Source organism: Microtus pennsylvanicus, chromosome 8, assembly GCF_037038515.1.
Source record: "Microtus pennsylvanicus isolate mMicPen1 chromosome 8, mMicPen1.hap1, whole genome shotgun sequence".
In the NCBI taxonomy this organism is placed as follows: domain Eukaryota; kingdom Metazoa; phylum Chordata; class Mammalia; order Rodentia; family Cricetidae; genus Microtus; species Microtus pennsylvanicus.
The window spans coordinates 30,890,373-30,913,904 of NC_134586.1; the positions used below are offsets into that span (position 1 = coordinate 30,890,373).

At 43.4% G+C, this 23,532-nt stretch overlaps 1 protein-coding gene across 5 annotated transcripts in view; it reads right to left on the bottom strand.

Moving 5' to 3' along the window:
• Marchf8 (membrane associated ring-CH-type finger 8) overlaps positions 1-10,144 on the bottom strand; it is a 77,542-nt gene extending 67,398 nt beyond the window's left edge. For 4 of the 5 annotated variants that reach the window (XR_012911595.1, XR_012911594.1, XM_075983052.1 and 1 more), the window contains exon 1: positions 9,676-10,144. The gene's annotated coding sequence lies outside the window, so the exon portion shown is untranslated. The remainder of the gene's footprint in view (positions 1-9,675) is intronic. The other variant, XM_075983049.1, reaches the window with a different exon arrangement.
• Between the last annotated feature and the right edge of the window lie 13,388 nt (positions 10,145-23,532).

A 23,532-nucleotide genomic window follows, 5' to 3' on the forward strand; every position in this document is an offset into this window, starting at 1 on the left:
TGACAACGTCCAAATTCCCTAAAACATGGTTTAAGCGGGGTCTCTTTCAGAGCAGAAGCAGATCAGCTGAGCTGCTAGGGAAGCCAAAGAGCTGCACGAGGGAGAAGGTGTCTTCCATGCACTCAGCTGACAAGAATGAATGTGTCACGGGGGTATGGCAGCTGGGGTATGTTAAGTCTATACCCTAGTCTGTCAGACATTTCTATCCATCCGGGGCTGTGTGTGTGACCAGCATTCAATATGACTCATGCAACTAATCTGTCTAAAGAACTGTCTAGATATCTTTTAGGTAATTGATCTGGTGAATTCGAAAAACAACTGGAAAAGCTGCGAGTGACGATGGTGACTGCAGATTCCACACGCATGGATACCAGCCTGGCAGAAGAACTATCCTCCTGGATCACTCCATGGATCATCTGAAGGAGTGGGCGGGAGTAGGAGCCCTAACAAGGCTTAATGGTGCTTGCCTCCCTGGTATGCCTGTGGTGCATTTGTCACATAAGGGTTTCACAGCATTGCAATGCAGTTATGATCATTCAGGCCTTCATGGTCATTGAAACAGGACAGTCTCCCCAAGTTTGGCTAGAGATGTAAGAGCAAGTCTGATTGCATGTGGGTTGGTGTCTAACTCCCACCTCTGTAAAAAGGCACCGGACAGGTCTAGTGTTCTCTGAGTGGATGACACCTGGACAAACACTAGTACATGTTCCATTTTTAACAGAGATCAGACATCTACTCTTACCTGTGGCTTTGCAAAACAAAAGGGGGAACTGTAGCGAGCTGCGTGGAATCACAACTGATGGAGATGTATAATCAACTGAGATGGCTAAGGCCTGACCTATGCTATGCTCATGCAATGATCATCAGCTGCCTGCATATGCGTGAACCTATGGGCAGTGCCCACCTAGCAGTTCGGGGTTGGCAGCCCATGCCTACTTAAGGGCTGGGAGAGGTTTGCCCAGAGAGAGGTTTGCCCGAGGAGAGAGGAAAAAAGGAGAGGTTTGCCCGGTGAGAGAAGAGAGAGGGGAGGAGAGGAAGAGAGAGAAGGAGAAGGAGATAGATTGCTGTGAATAAAGTCCTGAAAACTGCTGCAAGAAGAGCTCCGGGTGTTACGTTTTTCCTTGCTGGTCGAGGGTGGACGTGACACTATACTTTAATTATATTTTAACAACTCAACATAAAGTTTAAAAGTTTACAGTAAGGAGCCTCTTGGAAGAAGATGGAAGGTAATTTCAACTAGAAAATCAAGTTGGGCTATTAAAGCATCAGTGTTAGCACTGACTCCCACGAAGACAATCACATAAAGCACTGGCCTCTAGTGAGCCGCACAGTTCCGCATGAAGCACAGAGACAAGCCCAGCTACACAGAGCATCCCATTCTCGGGCTCTTCCCGGGGGCTCTTCCCAGTTAGAGATCCTGTACTTTGAACTGACAGCCATGCCTGGAGGGGACTCTGGCCGACCTTCTTCACATAGAGTGTTGTGTGCTTCTGTGTGTCCCAAGAACAAGGGCAGTCTGAGGAGTGGAACAGCCAGAGTCAATGCTTCTCATGCACTTCCGCACTACCGTGCACTGTTCCTGAGCCTTCGATAAGAGCCATGGTCCAGTCCTCTTCCAACCCTGTTAGAGGCCATGTGACTGAATCCTGGCCACTACACTGTAGGAGGACGGACGCCAGCCTCTCAGCATTCATTCACCTGAGACCCTCCAGCTAACCAACCCTCTGCCATCTTGGCAGAGCCACACATGAAGGACATAATAACAACTTATGCTGAATTCTGCATTACAAAAATACATAGATGTTGCTATTGTTACTACAACACAGTGTAATTAAGATATTTTTCAAATTTTGGGGTCCAAATAAACCATCAGGCCTGATTTCATAGGTCTGGGATGATAAAAAGCTTCCCCCAGAAAAGCAGAAATCAGGGGAAAAATTAAAATTTGCATTTGAAAAATTCAATAGCAGAAAAATTAGATAATTAACCTTTTTTTAAAAGAGATGAGATATAGTCACAGACTGTGACTCAACATGGTCACTGATTAAATGTTAATTATTGACTCCACTAAAAATAGGACTATAAACACAGCTCAAGAGCAGAGGGAAGGTAACTGGAGTTTAAGACGGCCAAGTCCTCCAGCATCAGGCGTACGGAGCGCCTACATGTCAATAGTGGAAGCACAGCGTCACTAAACACAAGGCAAACAGCTCTCACGACCCAGTGCAAGTCCTCTTTAGCCAGACAGCCCTGTTCAAGGCTCCATACGGGAATAATAATCCCACAAATGTTTAAAGACATATATACAAGAATGGTCAGTTCAGCACCGTTATAAAAGGGAAAAGCTGGAGCACACTAAACTCTCACCAACAGAAAGACGTAAACAGACTCTGCACGAGTACCCACACCATCTTCTCCCCATAGTTTTCCTTCTTGGGGATGAGGTTTCACTATGCAGTCTGACTAGCCTTGAACTGCCAATCCTCCCTCCATCAGCTGGTAAGTTTGCGTTGTCTCTCCTGAGCTATTCTAAATAACACAGGTTTATGTGTAGGGTTTGGCACGGTCACATTTACATTCTTCATGGGTATATTACCTGGGAGTGCAACTGCAGAGCCATGGTGTATCCCTGTATGTAAGCACTGGAGAAACTGCCAGAGTGTTTCACAGTCCCCCTGCCCACGCCCCTCCCAGGATCTATCTTTTTAAAATTTTAGTCATGTTAGTAGGTGATGTAGTACTTCACTGTAAAATGGGAGGGGGTTCATGAGGACTGAATTCTTCACCTTGTTAGTGAATTCTAGCCAAGTTAGACTTCTGATTACATCCTACATCTTCGTCAAGATCTCTATTTGCATTTGCCTTCAGCATTTTTTGTTTATTGGTCGTTTGTTTGTCTTGTCTGAAGAAAAACTCATTCAAATCCTCTGCTTATTCTTCTGCTGAGCTCTCTGTTTACATTGTTGAGGCTGGCGTGCCAGTGGCAGAATCAGACAGTACAAGGTCCTTACTGCTGTCTTGCTGGTGTGTAAGAGTTCTTCAGACACACTGACACTGGGCCTTCATTAGATAATTGATTCTTATCATAAACAGCAGTAAGCACACAGACAGGATAACAGAACTCTCTGACCCAGCTAATAGGAAAGTGAAGCAGTCCAACTACATGAAAACACAGCCCGGTAAGAGGAAAGTTAACAGTGACCAGGCATGGAGGTGTACACCTGTTACTCAGCACTGGAGAGCTAAGACAAGAAGCAGTGGCAGAGGATATTAAGTCTGAGCTAGCCTGGCCTACACAGGAAGGTCCTGTTTCATTTAAAAAAAAAAAAGATGCTGGTCCCTTTGCCGCTCACCAGCCTCTGACCTACTCCACCCCAGCAGGCCTAGACACAGACACACAGACCATGCACCGCCTCTTCCTGGGCTGTCCTCAATCAAGAGATCCATGCACTGGTTCCAGCCAACCAGCTTCTACATCAGGCTACAATCCCACTTCAGACATAGAACCAAAGAAAATGTCTACATGCCTAGGTCATAACAACAACAACAACAAAACACAAGCAATATGAAAGGCCATGACATAATGTCCCCCTCAAACATAGATGAAGTCCAGGGCAGAATTTAAAAAGACAATCACAAACTTTATCAAAGAAGTCAAAGGAGTTTAAAGATGATGGGGAAGGGGTCTCCATGAGTTTAAAGAGCATTCCAATATATACCTAAGTGATGGCCAAGAACCATACATATATATGCCTTAATGAAGTGACAAGTTCAATTCAGGATTTGAAAACTAAATTCAGTAAAGAGATAAAAACACTGACGAGAACACGAACTGAAATGAAACTCAGTAACACAACTAGAAAACTCTCTAGAAGGAGAGGGGTCAAGGAGAAGGAAGATTACTGGGACTCAGAGATGTGGCGGAATCAAACTACTCAATCAAAAATTATTAAAAGTTTAAATAAAAATAAAAAAACATACAAAGAACACAGAAAAATGTTAGGCACCTCAAAAAGACCAGATTTTTCTAATTATAGGCATAGATGAAGAACAAAACTCCCAGGTCAACTGTACAGACAGACCAGATCTTCAACAAATTCACAAAACAACCAAACAACCCCCCCATTAAGGAAAGACACACTCAAATAAACCAAGACATGAACAGAAAAGGAACTCCCCACAGCAGATTATAGTGAAATTATTTAATGAACAGAACAAGAAGAGTGTACTGGGAAAAGACAGAGAGAGAGAGAAACAACAGTCACACCTAAAGAAAAACACATCAGAGCAAGAGCTGATCTCTCAATGGAAAAACTTAAAAGCCACCAGAGCCTAGAGAAATGGACTTCAAGTTCTAAAAGACCAAGGATGCAAACCTAACTAGTGTAAAACTATCTGTCAGGGTTAAAGGAGAAAGAAAACCTTCCATATACAAGCAGACTTAAAGAAATCAATATGAAGATGGGAGAGATGGCTCAGCAGTTGAGAGCACTGGATGCTTAGAGGTTCAGTTTCCAGCACTTACATGGCAGCTCACATCTCTGCCACACTAATTGTAAGGGAAATGATTCACTCTTCCGGTCTCTTCGGGCATCAGGCATAGACATGGTGTACAGACATATATGCAGCCAAACATTTATCCACATAAAATAATAAAGCAAGTCATTCCCAACAAACCAACCCTACAGAATATACTAGAAGCAATACTTAGGACTGAAGAGATGAATAAGCATACCCAAGAATACAGAAAGAAAACAAACCAAACTATAATTACTGAAACACAAGAGAGGACTAAGAACATAAACAGCAAACCAATGAACAACCCTACCCTAAGGGGACAGTCATCAACAAACACCTTTAAAACAACAACTTAAAGCATTAATAACCCAATTTGCCAACTAAAAGACACAGGTTTGTTAAATGGATTAAGAAACAAAAATCTGTCTGTCTACTGTCTACAAGAAATATCTAACTTTCAAAGATAAGAATTACCTTAAAACGAAAGGATAGAAAAAATATTTGAACAGCTTAGTGTTTTGTCAACTTGACCATTTGAGAAGAGAACCTCTATTAAGAAGATGTTTCCATCAGATGGGCCTATAAGCAAGTCTATGGAGCTTATTCTTGATTAATGACTGATGTGGGAGAGTCCAGCCCACTGTGGGCAGTGCTACCCTTAGGCAGGTGGTCCAGACTGCTATCATAGAGCTGGCTGAGCAAGCCACAGAAGCAAGCCAGTAATCAGCGCTACTCCAAGGCCTCTGCTTCAGTTCCTGACTCCAGGTTCCAGCCTTGACTTCCTATCCTGACTTATCTTCATAATGGACTTTAAGCTGAAAGCCAAAATAAATCCTTTTCTTCTTAAGTTGTTTTTGGTCTTGTGGTTATCACAACAATACAAAGTAAACACACAAATTTTCTATACGTATGTGACCAGGAAGCAAGCCAAGTGGCCCTATCGTAATATGACAAAATAGACTTCAAATTAAAACTAATACGAAGTCAACATCACCCTAAATGGAGAAAAACTCGAAACAATATATTAAAATCAGACTATCCCCACTTCTTTTCAACACAGAGCTCCAAGCACTAGCTAAAACAATAAAGCAAGACAAAGATATTAAAGGGATACTAAGAAGAAAAGAGTTCATATCACTGGTTTGCAGATGATACATTATACATAGGAGATCCCAGAAATGTCATTAGTAAACTTCTAGAAATAATCAACACTTTCAGCAAAATGACTAGATACAAAATCAACTTACAAAATTCAGTACCCTTTCTTATACCAACAATTACTTAGAAAAGAGATCCTGGGCACAATCCCATTATCCTCAAGGGAAGTAAAATATCTAGGAATAAACCTAAGCAAAGAGCAAAGACCTCTGCAGCAACAACTTTAGATCTCGAAATAAAGAGGAGAAGTACACTAGAAAGTAGAAAGCCCTTCCACGCTCACAAACTGGTGGAATTCATATTGTGAAATTCACCATCCTATCAAAAGCAATTCACAGATTCATTGTAATCTCAATTAAAATCCCTATGAAATCCTTCACAGAAATTTAAAAAGTTCTAAAATTCATACTGAACCAAAAAAGTCCCTAGAGAGCTAGAGAGATTGCCACACCAAACTTCAAAATATATTATAGAGCTATCATTTAAAAAAAAAAAACCCACCATGGTCCTGGCACAAAACAGAAATGCAGATCAATGCACTCTACATAATAGAGAAAAGGCAGTGTTTTCAACAAACCATGCAGGAAAACTAGAACAAGACACAGGGAGAGGCTGGCGGAGAGAGAAATCATATCAAGGATGTTTGAAAAAGCCGCAGAGAAGCAGGACATTTTATGTCTACTTAAAATTACACAGACTATACATAAATGTATGTGCACGTGTGTGAATTCATTTAAATGAAGCTGTGGCACTATAGACCACGTAGCAGAAACTAGAGGATCAGTCATCCAAGAATCCCTTGAAAGCTGTCAATCAGGGGAGTCTGAGAGACTCCCAAAACAACACAGGCTATTGCCATTGCTCCCAGAGTTTGAAGGTAACTCCTTCTTGCTGATGACAGCATGTAGTTCAGACACAGCGCTGGGAAGAATCGAGTTGGATATGGCCTAGAAAATTCTTCTTTAAAGAGAAGCTCTCACTGTCCTGGAAGGAGCTGGGCAGTCTGCCAGTGGAGAAAATGACCAAAATCCTACTCAGCTGTACACCTACACACCGCAACAATGGCCAGAAAGGCAGTATATCCCAAAAGATGCAAAAGTGGCTATGGCAGTCAGAGTGAGAACTGACCCCATATAGGCTCATACATTTGAATGGGTGGTCCCTAGTTGGTGGAATTGTTTGGGGAAGGACTAAGAGGTGTGGCCTTGATGGAGAAGGTGTGCCACTGGGGCTGGATGGTCAGGTTTCAAAAGCACACACCAGGCCTAGTCAGCCAGTCTACCCACTCCCAGCCACACCCACTGCATGCCTATGGGAGCTCTCAGCTACTGCTCCAGTGAGCACCATGCCTGCCTGCTGCCATGCTCCCCACCACGAAGGTCCCAATTAAGTGATTTCTCTTACAAGTTGCCTTGGTCATGATGATATGTCTTTTCACGGCAATAGCAAAGTGACTAAGGCGCCATATAAGGCAAAAGTCTCATAAATCTAAATAAATCTAGTCATCATAAATCTAGTCAACCACCCCTGACTCATGGATCCTAGAGGAGAACCTACTTCAGTAAATCAGCATGACTTCTAACTGCACAGTAAATACTCATCCTCATGCCCGAAAATAAGTGTCACTCTCAACCCTGAGCAAGAAGCGTCTTTGGCTGACAAACAGAAACTATTACAGAAAGCCACGACTGAGAAAAATGCAGAGAACAACTGACTGGGGTGTAACCAGCCCCCTCCAACTAAGGCTCAGGGAAGCTATCAGCAGAGAGGGTAGGAAGATGAGGAGCTGAACGACCAGGATGTCAGGACATCCGCTGCAAGACGGTACCTTCTGTATGTGACAGGGAAGCAGCAGCCGCAAAACCTGGTATGGTTTCTTAAACAAGACCTGAACAATGACCACACCTTCTGACGTGCCAACATGAATGGGGGAGATTTTACCAGGCTCCACCTTTGGATGAAGAGCTGCAGGAAATTAATGGCTACTAAGAGGGCAAATCAGTTTTCTCCAGGAACATGCTCCCTGACAGGTGATCCAACCCTCCAACCTCAAGTGGTCAGGTTTAAACATACATACACATAAGCAACATGAAAGGGACTCAACAAGTTGTATTCGTGTGTGTGTGTGTGTGTGTGTCTGTGTCTGTGTGTGTGTTTGAAACAGTAAGACTAAAAAAGGTCACTAATTTCAGAGGGAGTTGGAGGGCACAAGAAAGGAATTGAAAGGTGGGGAGATAATGTAAATACAGTACTCATGTGAAATTTAAACAAAACATAACTGACTGTGGGCCGTGAACCAGTGGTGGAGCTGTTGCCTAGTATGTATGAGACCCTATGTTCAATCCCTAGAAAGAAAAGCAAAGACACAGAACGTCTAGTCGAGGAAAAAGAGGAAACAGAACACACGTAAAGAAGTGATGCCCTTCAAGTAGAGGGTTCAACTGATAGTGAAGAGGATTCTTCATTGTTTTATTCTGTCTCTTCATTTCATTTGTTTGGCACTGCAGACTGGACAAAGGCCCCTGTGTGCCAAGCCCTCCCTGCTACAGAGCCACATCTGCAGCTCCCGATAGTGAAGCTTAACAAGAGAATCAATTCCATCCTAGGCCTTGGGCTAATTTGCTCCCAGTGCTAATTTAAATGATACAAATATGTTGGAGCTAAAGCAGTCGTATTTAGCAACAACAAGCAATTAAAGAGTTAATCCTTTCCAAATAATTGATGAATTTTTTTTTAGTTTAGGTATGCCCCACATATTTTGTGTTTACCTGAAATTCATATTTAGCTGTGAATTCTGAATTTTATCTGACAATCCTAATTTTAGCCAACACATGAAACACATTCTCCACACTCAAGAGAAAAGCTAAAAACTAAATCAAACAACAACAAAAGTAAACAAGCAAACAAAAAACAGTTTGCCTAAGCATAAAGTGAAGGCCAAGGAAGTGAACTGCCTTGGAAAAGAAAACCCCATCTGGGTCGCACTGATGCTAGACCTCCATTGTCCACTCCCTCACAAAGGACAAACTGTAAAATGTGTTTTCTGCCTCCATCCTCCCAGTACCAGGACTAGAGGCAAGGACCACCATGCCCAGCAGTTTTCCCCTCCTAACATCAAATTACAGTGTATATTTAATCAATAAAATCTCCACAATCAAGAAGTTAGGAAAGTACTCGCTGTTCTTTATTTCAACTTTCCTGGTAACTGCCTCTGCCTGTACTCCAGACGACACACTCTGCATCCGTTCATTCACTGTATCAAACAAGGTTATTTTTCCTCCCAAACTGAATCTCTCAAAATTCAAAACTCCCTTACTTCAGATTTTCAACATTTAGTAAAAGATTGTGTTCGCAACATTCCATAACTCTAGCAAGTGTAGTTCGTACATTCTTTTTCACAGAACGTGGTTAGAGTATTCTAAATGAAGGCTCCACTCCCATTCTGAGTCAAGCAACCAGGTGTGAGGGCTACTATATAAACACACGGTTGCTTCTCCGGGGACTGATCAGAAATACTGAGGCTTTTTCCAAGAGATAAATTATAGACTTATTATTTCTCTAATTGCATAACCGAACAAAAAAAGGGAGAGAAATAATGGAAAGGGTCAATCACATTTATCTTCAGACACCATCAAATTACAACAACAAAAACCAACACAACTCCTAATAAATCTTGACTACTGTGTGACCACTCTGTGTCCTTAAGTGGAGGAGACAATGAAAAACAATGAAAAGAAAAGGATTTTCTTTCTTTTTTTTTTTTCTTTCTTTCCTGTCAAATGGGCTTTCAGAGAAGCGTTTCTTCTTTGTAAGGGGGGGGGGGCGGGTTTCGTCGCGTTAAGGAAACGTGAGAACAAAAAGATGAGCCATTATGCTTCTCCCTAATAAGTTCTCTATTAAAAACTTGCCTAAGAGGAAGGAGAATCCAAGTCGGTTCCAAGAAAAACAGATGTTTAAAGACAAGCAAAAGGGCGGCGATTAAAATGCAAAGCAGCCTACCTACGCTTTCCCTCCAGCGCTTCCACTAGAGCAGGACTCTCCAGACGCCAGGTCAGGCACTCAGAGAGCAGGAGTCCACACTTCCATCACGGGTGTGGAAACTGAGGCAGAGGCAACTGCAGGAGGGGCTGCCGGGTGCATGCTCTCACAGCCCAGCCGGGGAAGGCTTCACCTGTGAGCGCCGGAGGCTTCCGGCTGCCCGCGGATCGGGTGACCCGACCCCGCCCCGCTGCACGCACGCGGCCTCTCGCGGGCGGCGACCACCGCGCACCCACCTGTCGCGGCCTCCGGGCAGCCACACCCCTGGCGGCCGGGCGCGCGCGGTCCCACCACGCCGCACCTCGGCGCGAGCAGCTCAGGTGGGCGCCGAGCTCCACCCGCGGCCCGCTTCCTGCATGGCACAGGCCGGACGCCGCAGGGACGCTGGGTCAAGGCGCAGTCTACACCACCCAGCCAGAGGACGCCGACTGACCGGTCACGTGACGCGCCGGTCACGTGCCCGTCGCGCCCCAGGCAAAAGCGTTGCTGGGGCGACCTGGGGCGCTGGGAAGGCGGGGCAGCGGAGGCCCTGGGGCGACCACTCGGTCTAGGTGAGGCTGCTCTTAGACTCTCCACTCAGCTTCTTCTAGGCCTAGAGGAAGGGACCTCCCCACCCCCGGATCGGGAAGCTAGCAAATGGAAGCGGCCAGCAGCGGGAACTAAGCGATAAAACGTTTGTTTGTGTGAACGAACCGGGTTTTTGTTGATGTTTTGTTTTTGTTCTCAGTCCCTACCCTAGAGAGATACTGATTGTATACAGTATGAATATCTAAATATAGAATTTATCAAAATTATAATTTTCATGAAGGTATTGCTGTTCATGTAAATAAAAGTGTATTAGTGACTATTTGACTCTTCTTTGTCCACATTAACTCTTTCCTGATTATACCTCTACATTGGTATTCCTTGTGACATCTCCCCCTCCCCGTACTGTTGGTCGGACCCAGGGATTCTCTGAGAAGCTATCTCCGAGTTTCATCCCCCAGATCTATTTCTTACAATTCTGATTTTCCTAAGTTACACCTTACAGAAGCAGAGGTTTCAGCCACTGGCAATTTTACTTACCCAATAACTTTTGTTACACGGTGCATTAAAGAGTTCCTTTTTTTAATTCATGAGAGACTTGTGAGCAAATCCCCGCAATACTCCACAATTTTCTGTGGTCTGTTTTCCTAGTTGTCGCATTCCTGCCTATACTACTGATCACTTTGCTTACTTGGCTGTCCAGAGACAAAACATCTGGATACATAAAGCAAAGCCCAAACAGGTTCGTGTCTGTAAACCACCTTGACAGCGACATTCCTACAGAAAATGGGATGGTGAATTTTCTCCGTGCAGTTATTTTGCTGTGGAAAGCACAGTTACAACCTGAGAGACTCTTCCTGCCTCTTCCAGCAACAGGTGTTCCCTGAGCGCAGAGCTACAGGGGGTGAGCAGAAAAGCCAGTTAACTGATTTGGGAGTGTGGAAAGCTACCATCCCACTGTAGGAAGGAACGAAGCCTTCGGACTTCTAGAGGCATCTGAGTTTTTATGGAGCTGGAAAGCATTGTTGTGTGGGCAAAGCTAGAGTGAGTCCTAACTCAAGTATCACTACCTAAAAGATGTCTGAAGCCTCTCCTCATCAGTCAGAGTCCTGAGAAAAAGGAGACAGATGTCATGCATCTGTCCAAACCCAGAGTCCAAGTTCCTGTCCCCATCTCCAGCTGAGTAGGAGATTGTCAACGAGGAAACAAAACTCACGTGGGGAGAAGTGTCTGTACTTAGCATGTAAAGCTGCTAGTAAGTAGAGCATATTCTTGGACAATATGCTCAGTCCAAGAAGCCTCGTGGCATTTGGCTAAATCCTCCCTGTGTGCTGTGCTTGTGGAGATGCCTTCCCCCTTCTGGAGATTGTAGATTATGACAAGTGACTTGTGATCCAGGTGACCACTGTTACCCTAGAACTAATCACAGCCAACTCTCCAAATGGTTAAGCATAGAAAGCAGGAATTGACTTATCAGCTAAGGGATCATTGCAAACAAAACACGCTGTTCCAGTTGACATGGTAATGTGCACCTGTAATTTCTGCCCCTGGGAGGCTTTCAAGACAGAGATCATGAATTCAAGTCAAGTTTAGAGCTATATAATTGACCTGAAAAATGTGTGTGACAAAATATACTGCAATTTTCTATGACCATAATGGCATTTAGCACTGTGTCTCAAGTGCAAGGACCAACAGAAAATAGCAAACAAATTTAGGGAAGAATAACTAAGTCTTAACTATGCTGTGGAAGAGCCACCCTTGAACACCCACATTCCCTTATTTGCAGTCCCAGACAGCGTTCCATTAGTGCAACACCTGGGATAACTTGTGGTGTACTTTGGCTCATAGGTCTGGGGGTGGGGTTTAATCCTAGAGGACAGGGCAGTTTTCCTTTGTTGTTGTGTTGTGTTTATGAGGCCAACTTTGAGCTAATCAGAAGGCTCAATTATTTCTTCTAGAATAAGGAGTTTACACAGTTCTATAATTGGAAAAATTCCAAAATACAATCCCAGAGAGTAAGGACATGATTTTAAGAAGCAAAACAAAAATCCTACCATAGCGAAGCAGTGGTGGCCCTTGCCTTTAATCCCAGCATTTGAGAGACAGACACCAGCAGATCTCTATGAGTTGGAGGCCAGCCTGGCCTACAGAGCTAGTTCCATAACAGTTCTGGGATTGCACAGAGAAAGTCTGTCTTGAAAAACCAAAAATGAATGAATAAATAAGTTAATAGATAGATTTTTAAAAGTCATAAATCTACAATAATGATGACATATCAGGACACAGGAGTCACATGAATGTGCTCTAAGTGGCCAAACCTTGAATAATCTGTACAAGAGGACTATAGATGGAGTTTTTCTGTGTCTTGGCAGCTGCTCCAAAATAACCATTCAGAAACTTATGATTAATTATAAACCCTCAACCTATAGCTCAGGCTTATGACTAGCTAACTCTTATGACTTAAATTAACCCATTCATATTCATCTGCATTCTGCCATGTGGCATTGCCTCTCTTTCATCTTGCACCTCCTCTTTCCTCTCCGTGTCTTGCTGGTGACTCTTCTCTCTCCACTCTTCCTTTCTCAGTCTCCTTTGTGTCTTGCTGTCACACCTTTATTTCCTGTCTAACTATAGGCCAGTCAGCTTTTTTAGTAACCAATGAGAGTAATACATATTTACAGTGTACAAAGTGTGTTCCACAACAGAAAACAACAGTGTTGAGTTAAAACCTAAAGAGTAAAAGTCTTATTAAAAGGTATTAAGGGTTAGAACTTCAACATTATGAATTTAGAGATAGAATTCAGACCCTAACTGACACTATATTATGCTGTGGTTTCAGATTAATTCCGGAAAGCTCAGTGGTTTGATGTAACAGGTTTACTTCTTGCTCATATAAAACCCAGTGAGCTGAGCAATCTCCCAGGGCAGGTGCCCAGTAAGTAACTTGGAGACTCAGGCTGTTTACTGAATGTAGCTTGACAATGCTCTGGAATTGATATTGTAGCATAGGAGAAAGGTGCAGAGTTGCCTGTGGCCACTTAGAGCACATTCATGTTACTCTTGTGTCCTTTTGGCATGTCATCATTCTTGTAGATTTATGTGTTGACGGGGGGCTGCTCATTTGTTCCCAGCTGCCCAGATCCAAAATAATCACACAGAAACTATATTATTTGCAATACTGTTTGGCCTATTAGCTTGTGCATATTTCTAGCTAACCTTTACATCTTAAATCAACCTATCTCTGTTAATCTGTGCAGCACCAAGAGGTCATGGCTTACAGGCAAGGTTCCAACATCTGTCTCCTCCCAGTGGCTATATGGCATCTCATTGACTCTGCCTGCTTGGAATTCCCACCTTGCCCTATTCTATGCTGAAATAGGCCCAAAACAGATTCTTTATTAACCAGTGGTATTCACAGCATACAGAGGAGAATCCCACATCATTTATGACTTTTTAAAAACCTGTTTATTTATTTATTCATTCATTCATTTTTAGTTTTTTAAGACAGGGTTTCTCTGTGTAGTCCTTACTGTCCTGTAACTAGCTCTGTGGACAGGCTGGCCGCCAACTACAGAGATATGCTGGCATCTGCCTCCCAAGTGCTGGGATTAAAATTGTGTGCCATCACTGCCCAGCTATGGTGGGGTTTTTGCTTTGTTTTTTTGTTTTGTTTTGTTTTAGTCATGTTCTTACTCTCTGGGATTGCAGTCTGTTTATGTGTTTCCTGCCCCTGCATTATGACCAGCTTCCTCTCCAAGGCTGTGTCATTGAGAAACTGTACCAGAAACCAAGATCTACGCATGCAGCATACTCACTGCTACTGGGGCGCTGTGTCTAGGCCTTCTCAGAGAAATTGCAATGAGACATAATCACACAAAAGAAATGCTATTAACAACAAGAAGAGATAGGCTAAAAGTTTAAAAAATGGCCCGGGCAGTGTGGCACATGCCTTTAATCCCAGCACTTGGGAGGCAGAACTCTGTGAGTTCAAGGCCAACCTAGCTTACAAGAGCTAGTTCCAGGACAGGCTCCAAAGTTACAGAGAAACCCCATCTCAAAAATAACAAAAAAGACACATTTTTTTCAGTATTTTAAGTGGTAAGTTTTAGTTTAGGAGTTCATTCTTAAACTCAAAATGTAAGATGAGGACAGGTATAATACAAGACCTTGATACTCTGGTGTTGTAGGAGCTGCGGGCTACGTTCCTGCCGCCCCGCCTGCATGGCTAGCTTATGCCGCAAAATAATTACACGGAAACTGTATTCTTTTGAACACTGCCTGGCCCATTAGTTCCAGCCTCTTATTGGCTAGCTCTTACATATTGATCTAACCCATTTCTAATATTCTGTGTAGCACCACAAGGTGGCTTACCAGGAAAGATCTTAACCTGCGTCTGTCTGGAGTGGGAGAATCATGGCGACTGCCTTACTCGGCTTCTTTCTCCCAGCATTCTGTCTGTCTACTCCACCTATCTATGCTGCTGTCCTATCAAAAGGGCCAAGGCAGTTTCTTTATTTAACCAATGAAATTAACACAAAACAGAAGACTCTCCCCAATCACTCTGGCAACAGCATAACAACATATCCTCAATTCACTAAGACCACTAAGACTTACAGACCCAAATTAAATCTGCACAACTCTGCCTTGAATTTGAATTCAATCATTCATTAGCATCATGGTTAGCACACTTGACAAAGAGGCTTACTATATATATATATATATATCTGGTTTTTCAAGACAGGGTTTCTCTGTGGCTTTGGAGCCTGTCCTGTGACTAGCTCTTGTAGACCAGGCTGGCCTCAAACTCACAGAGATCTGCCTGCCTCTGCATCCTGAGTGCTGGGATTAAAGGCGTGCGCCACCACCGCCCAGCTTTTTTTTTAATCATTGTGTCTCAGGTTTCCTTGAAACTCTCTACATAGCCCAGGCTGAGCTACATCTTCAGTCCCTGTCAGTGGACACATTTTTGTTGGTGGTGGGGGGGCTTTTTCAAGACAAGGTTTCTTTTTTTAATTATTTTATTCATTTATTTATTGTATATACATTGTTCTGCTTGCATGTATGCCTGCATGACAGAAGAGGGCACCAGATCTCACTATAGATGGTTGTGAGCCACCATGTCGTTGCTGGGAATTGAACTCAAGACCTCTGGAAGAGCAGCCAGTGCTCTTAACCTCTGAGCCGTCTCTCCAGCCCTTGAGGCTTACTATATTGAGTGCTAATCTTAGTCCTAATGATGTACTATGTGTGTTACTGTTTATGTGATTTGCTGGCTTCAATCTCCAAGCAAGATCATACATACACAGTCCCTTAGTCCAGACATGCTGAGACTTGATTCCCTATTAAGCCTGAAGGAAATATGTAAAAGTGGACCCTCCTCCCTCTGAATCCCTTAAGATTCAGAAGGGAAATCAGAAAGGCTATAAAGACAGGAAATTATGGAGGCAGGGAACAGGACCTCCTCACCGCGTGAAGTCTCTTGCTTGAGATTTCACCTCAATGGTTACTAAGGTCTTCATCTCTTCTCAGCTATAAACCTAAATTTTTCTAGGATTCTCACCAGATGCCCCATTTACAGGGGGAAGACAAGCACTAAAGTGTGGGCAATCAACCTAATTTACTTTATCAAATCTCATCCAAGGCATTTAAGCCACCTCCCCTCATTTATCAAAAGAAAAGTTTCTTAGCAACCATTTGAGAAATAACTTGAGAGACACCAAAGCTGTATATATGACAAATGCAAGGCAGTTACCACTGTCCCTAAACACTTCATTATGTCTTAATTCCTGCAACCCTCACTCAGAGAAGCCAACACCCATGCTCTTGTATATACCCTATTATCTCATTTTTCCTAAACCCCATAATTAAATCTATATTACAATAGCTTTCTCAACTCTGCTTCAAACTGGCCATTCCTAAAATTCTTTTCTTCATCAAACCCTGGAGTGGTCTTGTCGAGTCCCCTTAGAGATAATTGTTGAGGGTAGCCATGCAAACCTGAGTAAATGTTCATTCACCACTGAGAAAATGGTTCTCCTGCCTCAGCCTCCTGAGAAGATGACAGTACAGGTTTGCACCAGTACGTCCAACCAACTAGCATTTTCTTCTTAGAAGGTTGGATATACACTGTTTTTGTTTTGTTTTCTTTTCTTTTCTTTTTGAGACAGGGTTTCTCTGTAGCTTTGGAGCCTGTCTGGAATTCACTCTGTAGACCAGCCTGGCCTCAAACTCACAGAGATCCACCTGCCTCTGCCTCCTGAGTGCTAGCATTACAGGTGTGTGCCAACACTGCCTGGCATGGGCATACACTTTGTGGATGATCTAGTCTGCTGTACTCTCTTCATTGGAAGTGTTTTCTTTATATTTTGCTTCTATAAACTTTACATTCTTCTCTCTTGAAATATAATCACCTATAGCAAATATTGTAGCTAAACAATGCTGTGTCCATTTCTAAATTCGTTTGAAGCTACTTAAACAGAAAAGCAACAATCCTTTAACATCCCGATTCTCTTGCAGTCCCATTCTCATAAGAGAAATGCCAATCAGCAAAACATCTCGCCTCAGAGACATGAAGTCTAGCTCAGAAAAAAAAAAGAATCCTCTTTTTGGGGGGGGTGGTTTTTGAGCCTATAAATATATATTTTTTCTCTGTATAGCTCTATCTGTCCGGGAACTTGCTCTAGAGACCAGACTGGCCTAAACTTTAGAGGTCTGCCTGCTTCTGCCTCCTGAGTGCTGGGATTAAAGGCGTGCCCCTCTTGAAAGCATGCTTTTTATCCTAAGTCTCTCCCCTGTTACCTCTTTTACCCTAGCTAATTCTTACTTGAGAAGCTTCAACCAAACAGAGTCCTCAAGTATGCCGGACATCATCTGCTGCTCATTGCACAGTTCGACCCATTTCCCCTTCCTATTGTGACAATCACTGTTAGAGAATGGCCTGGAGTACAAAATCTTTGTACTGCAACAAACTCTACTAGTCTATTTTATCACTAAATAACCATCACCTCATTACAGTCATCTGGATCTGAGATGCACTGGATAAGCATGAGAATGAATCTGATAAAGCCCAGCTATGGAGTACTCATAAATTAGGGGCCAGCTCCATTCCGTGAAGGCTAATTAGTCTGACTTCCTAGCTCCCTATAAAATCTCTGAATAGTTGAAGACTCCTAACATCTCAAGGTATTAAGATTGACCAAAAACAAAAAAAAAATCCAGAACAATGATTTAAAAATGTTTTCAATGAAAATTGGTTTTGTTTTTAAAGAGCGAGGGGCAGAATAAGTTGAGTCACACCTCAAACGGAAAAGACTGAGTGAAAAATACTTATGTTTGTGCTGAGCAAGCTAAGGTCTTCCTACGGTTTCAGAATTACTGAGTAGCAGCACACACACAGGCTACATCAGTTTCCCTACTATGACCTTACCAAGACTCCTGGGCTCACTTGATAAGCACGGCCACACCTATCACAAGGGGTTTTTTGGCTGCAGGGAGGCTGAAAGGGCTGTGGGACTGCAGGAATTTAGAAGTCTGCACAAAGAACCCATACATACACACCTGAGGCGGGCCGGTGAGGAGCTCTACCTACCATCCAGGATGTGTCACGGTGTTGAGCTGCTAAGGTACAGATGAGTCAGAGAGTCTGAATGACTGAGAAGAGAGCACTTTCAAATCAGCACAACCGAGGTGTGCTGCTGAGACACAGGGCACAGTAGGAAGGGATGAAGATGCTGGGCAGAGACCAAGCCACTTGACAGGTGAAGAGTCAGCACTACGGCCAGGTCACACTTAGATGCCTTTCTCTTTGGTGTGTTCCAGAGAAAGAAGATCACACCATCTGTTATCTGGTGTCTGATAAGCTCACGTACCATTGGAGCACCGGACTGAAATCAGGAGCAGAAGGAGAGAGAGCACGAGCAAGGAACTCCGGACCGCGAGGGGTGCACCCACACACTGAGACAATGGGGATGTTCTATCAGGAACTCACCAAGGCCAGCTGGCCTGGGTCTGAAAAAGCATGGGCTAAAACCGGACTTGCTGAACATAGTGGACAATGAGGACTACTGAGAACTCAAGAACAATGGCAATGGGTTTTTGATCCTACTGCACGTACTGGCTTTGTGGGAGCCTAGGCAGTTTGGATGCTCACCTTACTAGACCTGGATGGAGGTGGGAGGTCCTTGGACTTCCCACAGGTCAGGGAACCCTGATTGCTCTTCAGGCTGATGACGGAGGGGGACTTGATCGGGGGGAGGGGGAGGGAAATGGGAGGTGGTGGCAGGGAGGAGGGAGAAATCTTTAATAAATGAATAAATAAATAAATAAAAGTTTTCACCTCCTCCCATTCCCCTCTCACTCCCCCTTTCTCTCCAGTCCTAAGAGCAGTCAGGGTTTCCTGCCCTGTAGGAAGTCCAAGGTCCTCCCCCTTCCATCCAGGTCTAGGAAGGTGTGCATCCAAATAGACTAGGCTCCCACAAGGCCAGTACATGCAGTAGAATCAAAACCCAGTGCCATTGTCCTTGGCTTCTCAGTCAGCCCTCATTGTCAGCCACATTCAGAAAGTCCAGTTTGATCACATGCTCCATCAGTCCCAGTCCAGCTGGCCTTTGCGAGCTCCCATTAGATCAGTCCCACCGTCTCAGTGGGTGGGCGCACCCCTCGCGGTCCTGACTTCCTTGCTCATGTTCTCCCTCCTTCTGCTCCTCATTTGTACCTTGGGAGCTCAGTCCAGTGCTCCAGTGTGGCTCTCTGTCTCTATCTCCATCCATCACCGGATGAAGGTTCTATGGTGATATGCAAGATATTCATCAGTGTGGCTATAGGATAAGGCCAGTTCAGGCACCCTCTCCTCAGCTGCCCACCGAACTAGTTGGGGAAATCCCCTTGGACACCTGGGAACCCCTATAGAGCCAAGACTCTAGCCAACCCTAAAATGGCTCCCGTGGTTAGGATAACTTCTTCCCTGCTCCCATATCCACCCTTCTCCCTCTCAATTATCCCATTCTTGGGGGCCCAAATTTTGCCTGGACTAGTGTATTAGACACTGCAGTCTTCTTTTTGAGCTCTTTTCCTGTGTGCCCTCACCTAGATTACATACATACCCATGAAAGTTACGTGAGGTACACAAGGCAGTCCACAAGCAAGCTAGAACCCTCTTCAGATGGACCCTGTTGGACCTACACATAGCGCAGGCACCAGAACTGTGCTCACACAATTGCCACTTAAGCTGCCTAGTCTGCAGTGTTTGTGAGAACCCAAGCAAACCACTACGCTGAAAAAGTAGGAGCACTGACTTAATGTGTTATCCCACGTTCTTCACCTGTGACCATACACAGCACTACAGAGTATCTAAAGTGTTGACTATTGTGTGTGTACACAATATATATGTATGTGTATCATAATAATGATATTGTATATAATATATATGTATAATTCAATAATTATGAATATGTATTTATATGACTGCCAAAAGAAGAGGTTACCAGAAAAATAAAAAGAAAAAAACTGGAGGCCTTCCATGAAATTGACTTTTATATTTTTTTCTTAAAATTATATATATTAATTTTATTCGACTCAAAAATTTAAGTTTTCAAGACAGGATTTCTCTGTGGATATCTGGCTGTCCTAGAACTCACAATGTAGACCAGGCTCGCCTCGAACTTACAGAGATCCACCTGTCTCTGCCTCCTTGAATGCTAGGATTAAAGGTGTGTGCCCACCACTGTCCTCAAAAGTAAGTTAAAATACCGTCCCTGCATTTCCTAAGGTTCGGTCTTTCAGGCCCGTGTATGTTATTTGTGTCTTTGCCACGTGTGAGCGTTCAGTACTTAAAAGTCGAAATCAACCTTTTTCACCTTTTCAATTTAGAATAGTTTGTACTTCTATTTCTCTGACAGACATTGAAACTAATTATTTTAGAATGTTTATCCATAAACATTATCCAAAAGCACCTCATGTTTCAAGAGTGGCACAGAGGCAAGCTTTAAACAGTACTCCTGGATACAAAATAATGGTGGCTTCAGACCATATTAGTTTTAAGAGGAAATGACCATCGTTATTACTTCAGAAGTACTAATATAAAACATATAAGTGAACACTTTAATTTCCTATGACTGAATGATTAAATTGCATTAGACATAATGGTTACTGGTTTTTTATATTCAGATTCATGGAGCCAAGCTGGCCTCTGACTATGTAAGCCAGGGATGCAGGTGAACCTTACAGCCCCACTTCTCCAGTGCTAGGGTTCCAGGTGTGTAGCATCACATCAGTTACAGGACTCTGTGTATGCTAGTAAGCACTCCAGCACCTGAGCTACATCCCCAGATCCTAAATGTAATTTGGAATATTTTACATAGGTAAAAATTTAAAATATTAGGAAATTGAGGCAGAAAGACCAGTTTGAAGCCAGTCAAGGCTACATTGTGAGTTTCAGGTCGATTTGAGCTACAGAATAAGAGCATGTCTGAAAAATCAAAACAACAAAAAGTGAAGAATACAAAGACCTTCAATGCTGTTAAACCAAATATGTTCTACCTTTACAAATTGAAAACTGAATATAAAATGTATTGAGATTTAAAAGCATTTGATAAGTTATATAGTTGTGTGATACAGCAGTTCATTTATTGCAGGGCACACTCCTCATCACTGAAACAAAGACAGGTCTGTCTGTAGTCTCTAAAATGCTTCTCAATAATGATAACATTTTTTGAACTAAGGTGCTCCATCTCCAAATGACTCAGAAACTAGCAAACCAACTCAACTGTGGGCTGGGGTGTGGCTCAGTGGTAGGGGGCTTGCTTAGGCTACAGATTTCATCCCTAGTACCAGATAAAAAAATGATGCAACCTTGACCCAAACCATTAATAAAACTTATAATAAGAATTACCTCTACTGCTCTTTTCCATCTTCCTCTCGGAGAGGCAGCTTCGCTTCTGCCTCTCTCCCCACTTCTCTGCTTCCCCTCTTCTCTGTCTCTTTCTCCTCTTCTCTCTCTCTCTCTCTCTCTCTCTCTCTCTCTCTCTCTCTCTCTCTCTCCCCCTCTCTGTCCCCCTTCACCCTTCCTCCTCCATAACCCCCTGAATAAACATTCAAACTAAAAAAAAAGAATTACCTCTACTAATAATATTGAATCAAAAGTACACAGAGCATATATCTAGTCTGACCTAGGTATTCATATTTATACCATAAATAGGCTTTGTTTCATTTTTCAGTAACCTAACATAGGAGTTTTTAATTTTTATCTTTCTAAACCACATTTATTACTGAATAAGAGAGTAAAGACAATTTCTCATTGATAAGTGAAAGTATTTGTCATTAACCTGTATTTATTCATCTTTACAAACATGCCTTTCAGGGCCTAGGGAGATGATTCAGTGATTACGCGTGCTCTGTATTGCAAGTGAGCATGAGGAACTGAGTGTATGTGAATAGAAGGGCATGGCTACAGAGGCCTGTAACCGCAGCGCTGAGAGGGTGCAGGGAGCAGACAGGCAGATCCTGGGAGCTGGTTAACCAGTCAGCCAGCCCAAATGGCAAAACCTTGTCTCCAAACAGTAAGGTGGAGAGTGATGTAACAGAGGAACACCTGGCTGTTCAGGGATCCAAGGCATCCTCAGAGGCCCCAGTGAGAGGACAAAGGGAACCTAGTTCCGTGTCCTTGCCTACGAGCAGACTTGGCAAGGTCCAGTCTGGGTCTGGTGGCCAGGGCTTAAGAAATCAAGGTTTTGGTTCTTAAGAACTTGGCTCTGTCCACTCCCAAAAGAGACTGGAGTTATCAGTCCGACGGCCACGATGTACTCAGTCTGTGATACACTTGAGATAACCTGTGCTCCCTTTTTTACAACATTGCTTGACTGGCTTCCTGCTGACTTTGTCCCATGATATGATAGTTACCACTAACTTGGTCCCATTTCTCCCCTGAATACAGTACCTAAGATGCTGTACACTTAAGAAGCTTGCTTGGCTTAAGATCTCCTGACCCAGTGTTCCCATCTTCTTCACTATCTCATCTCCTACCCATCCCATTTAGGACCCTGGCACTGAAGCATGGCCTACTAGTCCAGGTCACCTGACATCCTGCTCTGGCCTCTCTACATGTGTCCTCTGAGTACACTCACATACTCACATGTATGCATCACATACAAGCACACCTTCATCAAGCCTATAATCCTAGCTGTTGTGGAATATTAGTTGAAGATGTGTTACATTCATTTATGTGGAGGAATATTTATTTAATGATGCAAAGACGTGTTGTATTCTTTTATGTTGCATTTGTTCAACTCTGTTAAGCTGGGTTACTTTGCCTGCCTAAAATACCTGATTGGTCTAATAAAGAGCTGAACAGCCAGCCAATGGCTTGTCAAGAGAGGGAAGTAGGTGGGACTGCCAGGCAAAGAGAATAAATAGGAGAAGCAGGAAAGCAAAAGAAGAGCAAGAAGAGGAGGAGGACATCAGGAGCCAGCCACCCTGCTATACAGCAAGCCATGGAGTAAGAAGTAAAGAAAGGTGTAGAGAACAGAGAAAGATAAAAAGCCCACAGGCAAAATGTAGACAGAATAATTTAAGAAAAGCTGACTAGAAATAAGCCAAGCTAAGGCCAGGCACTCAGAAGTAAGAATAAAACTCCATGTATTTATTGGGAGCTGGGAGCAGGCCCCAGGGAGTAAAGAGTGAAACAACCAAATACACCTAGCACAAGAGAGACAGGCTTAAAAGCTGTGCGAGTTCAAAGGCTTGACTGGGCTACAGTGTGAGACCGTCTCAATAATCAGAACAAATCAAACAAAGAGCATGCCTTCTGCCTTTGATTTCAAGGCTCCTCTATTACATTTTTAACCATTCTTTTACTATAGACCTAAGAGCATCTTTGTCCATCAATATTCAGTCTCTTACAAGAAAGAAGGTATGGTGTTGGGGACTGTGGATCATCAGACCCTGAATTTCTTGTAAACAATTTGTTATACTTGCAGCTGCTCTGAGCAAAAAAACTTGTTCTCCTGTGTTTGCAGCTGCTCTGAGCACGAGACCCTCAGGAGTGGTTTCTGGTGGGTTTGGCTGGGGTACAGTTATCAGTTAAGGATCTGTATATAAGCTGCCCTGGAACACAATAAAGGGGGCATTCTTGGGGAATTCAAAGATGGCCCGTCTCTCTGTCTGTGTGTTGATCTCCAGGCCCTTGCCGACTCCTGAACGGTCCTGTAGTGCAGGCTGTAAGCTTCAGGCACGACAGGATCGTAGTCTACGGAGTAGCATGGACACTGCAACAAGGGGAGAGCATCATGAGTTCTCCAG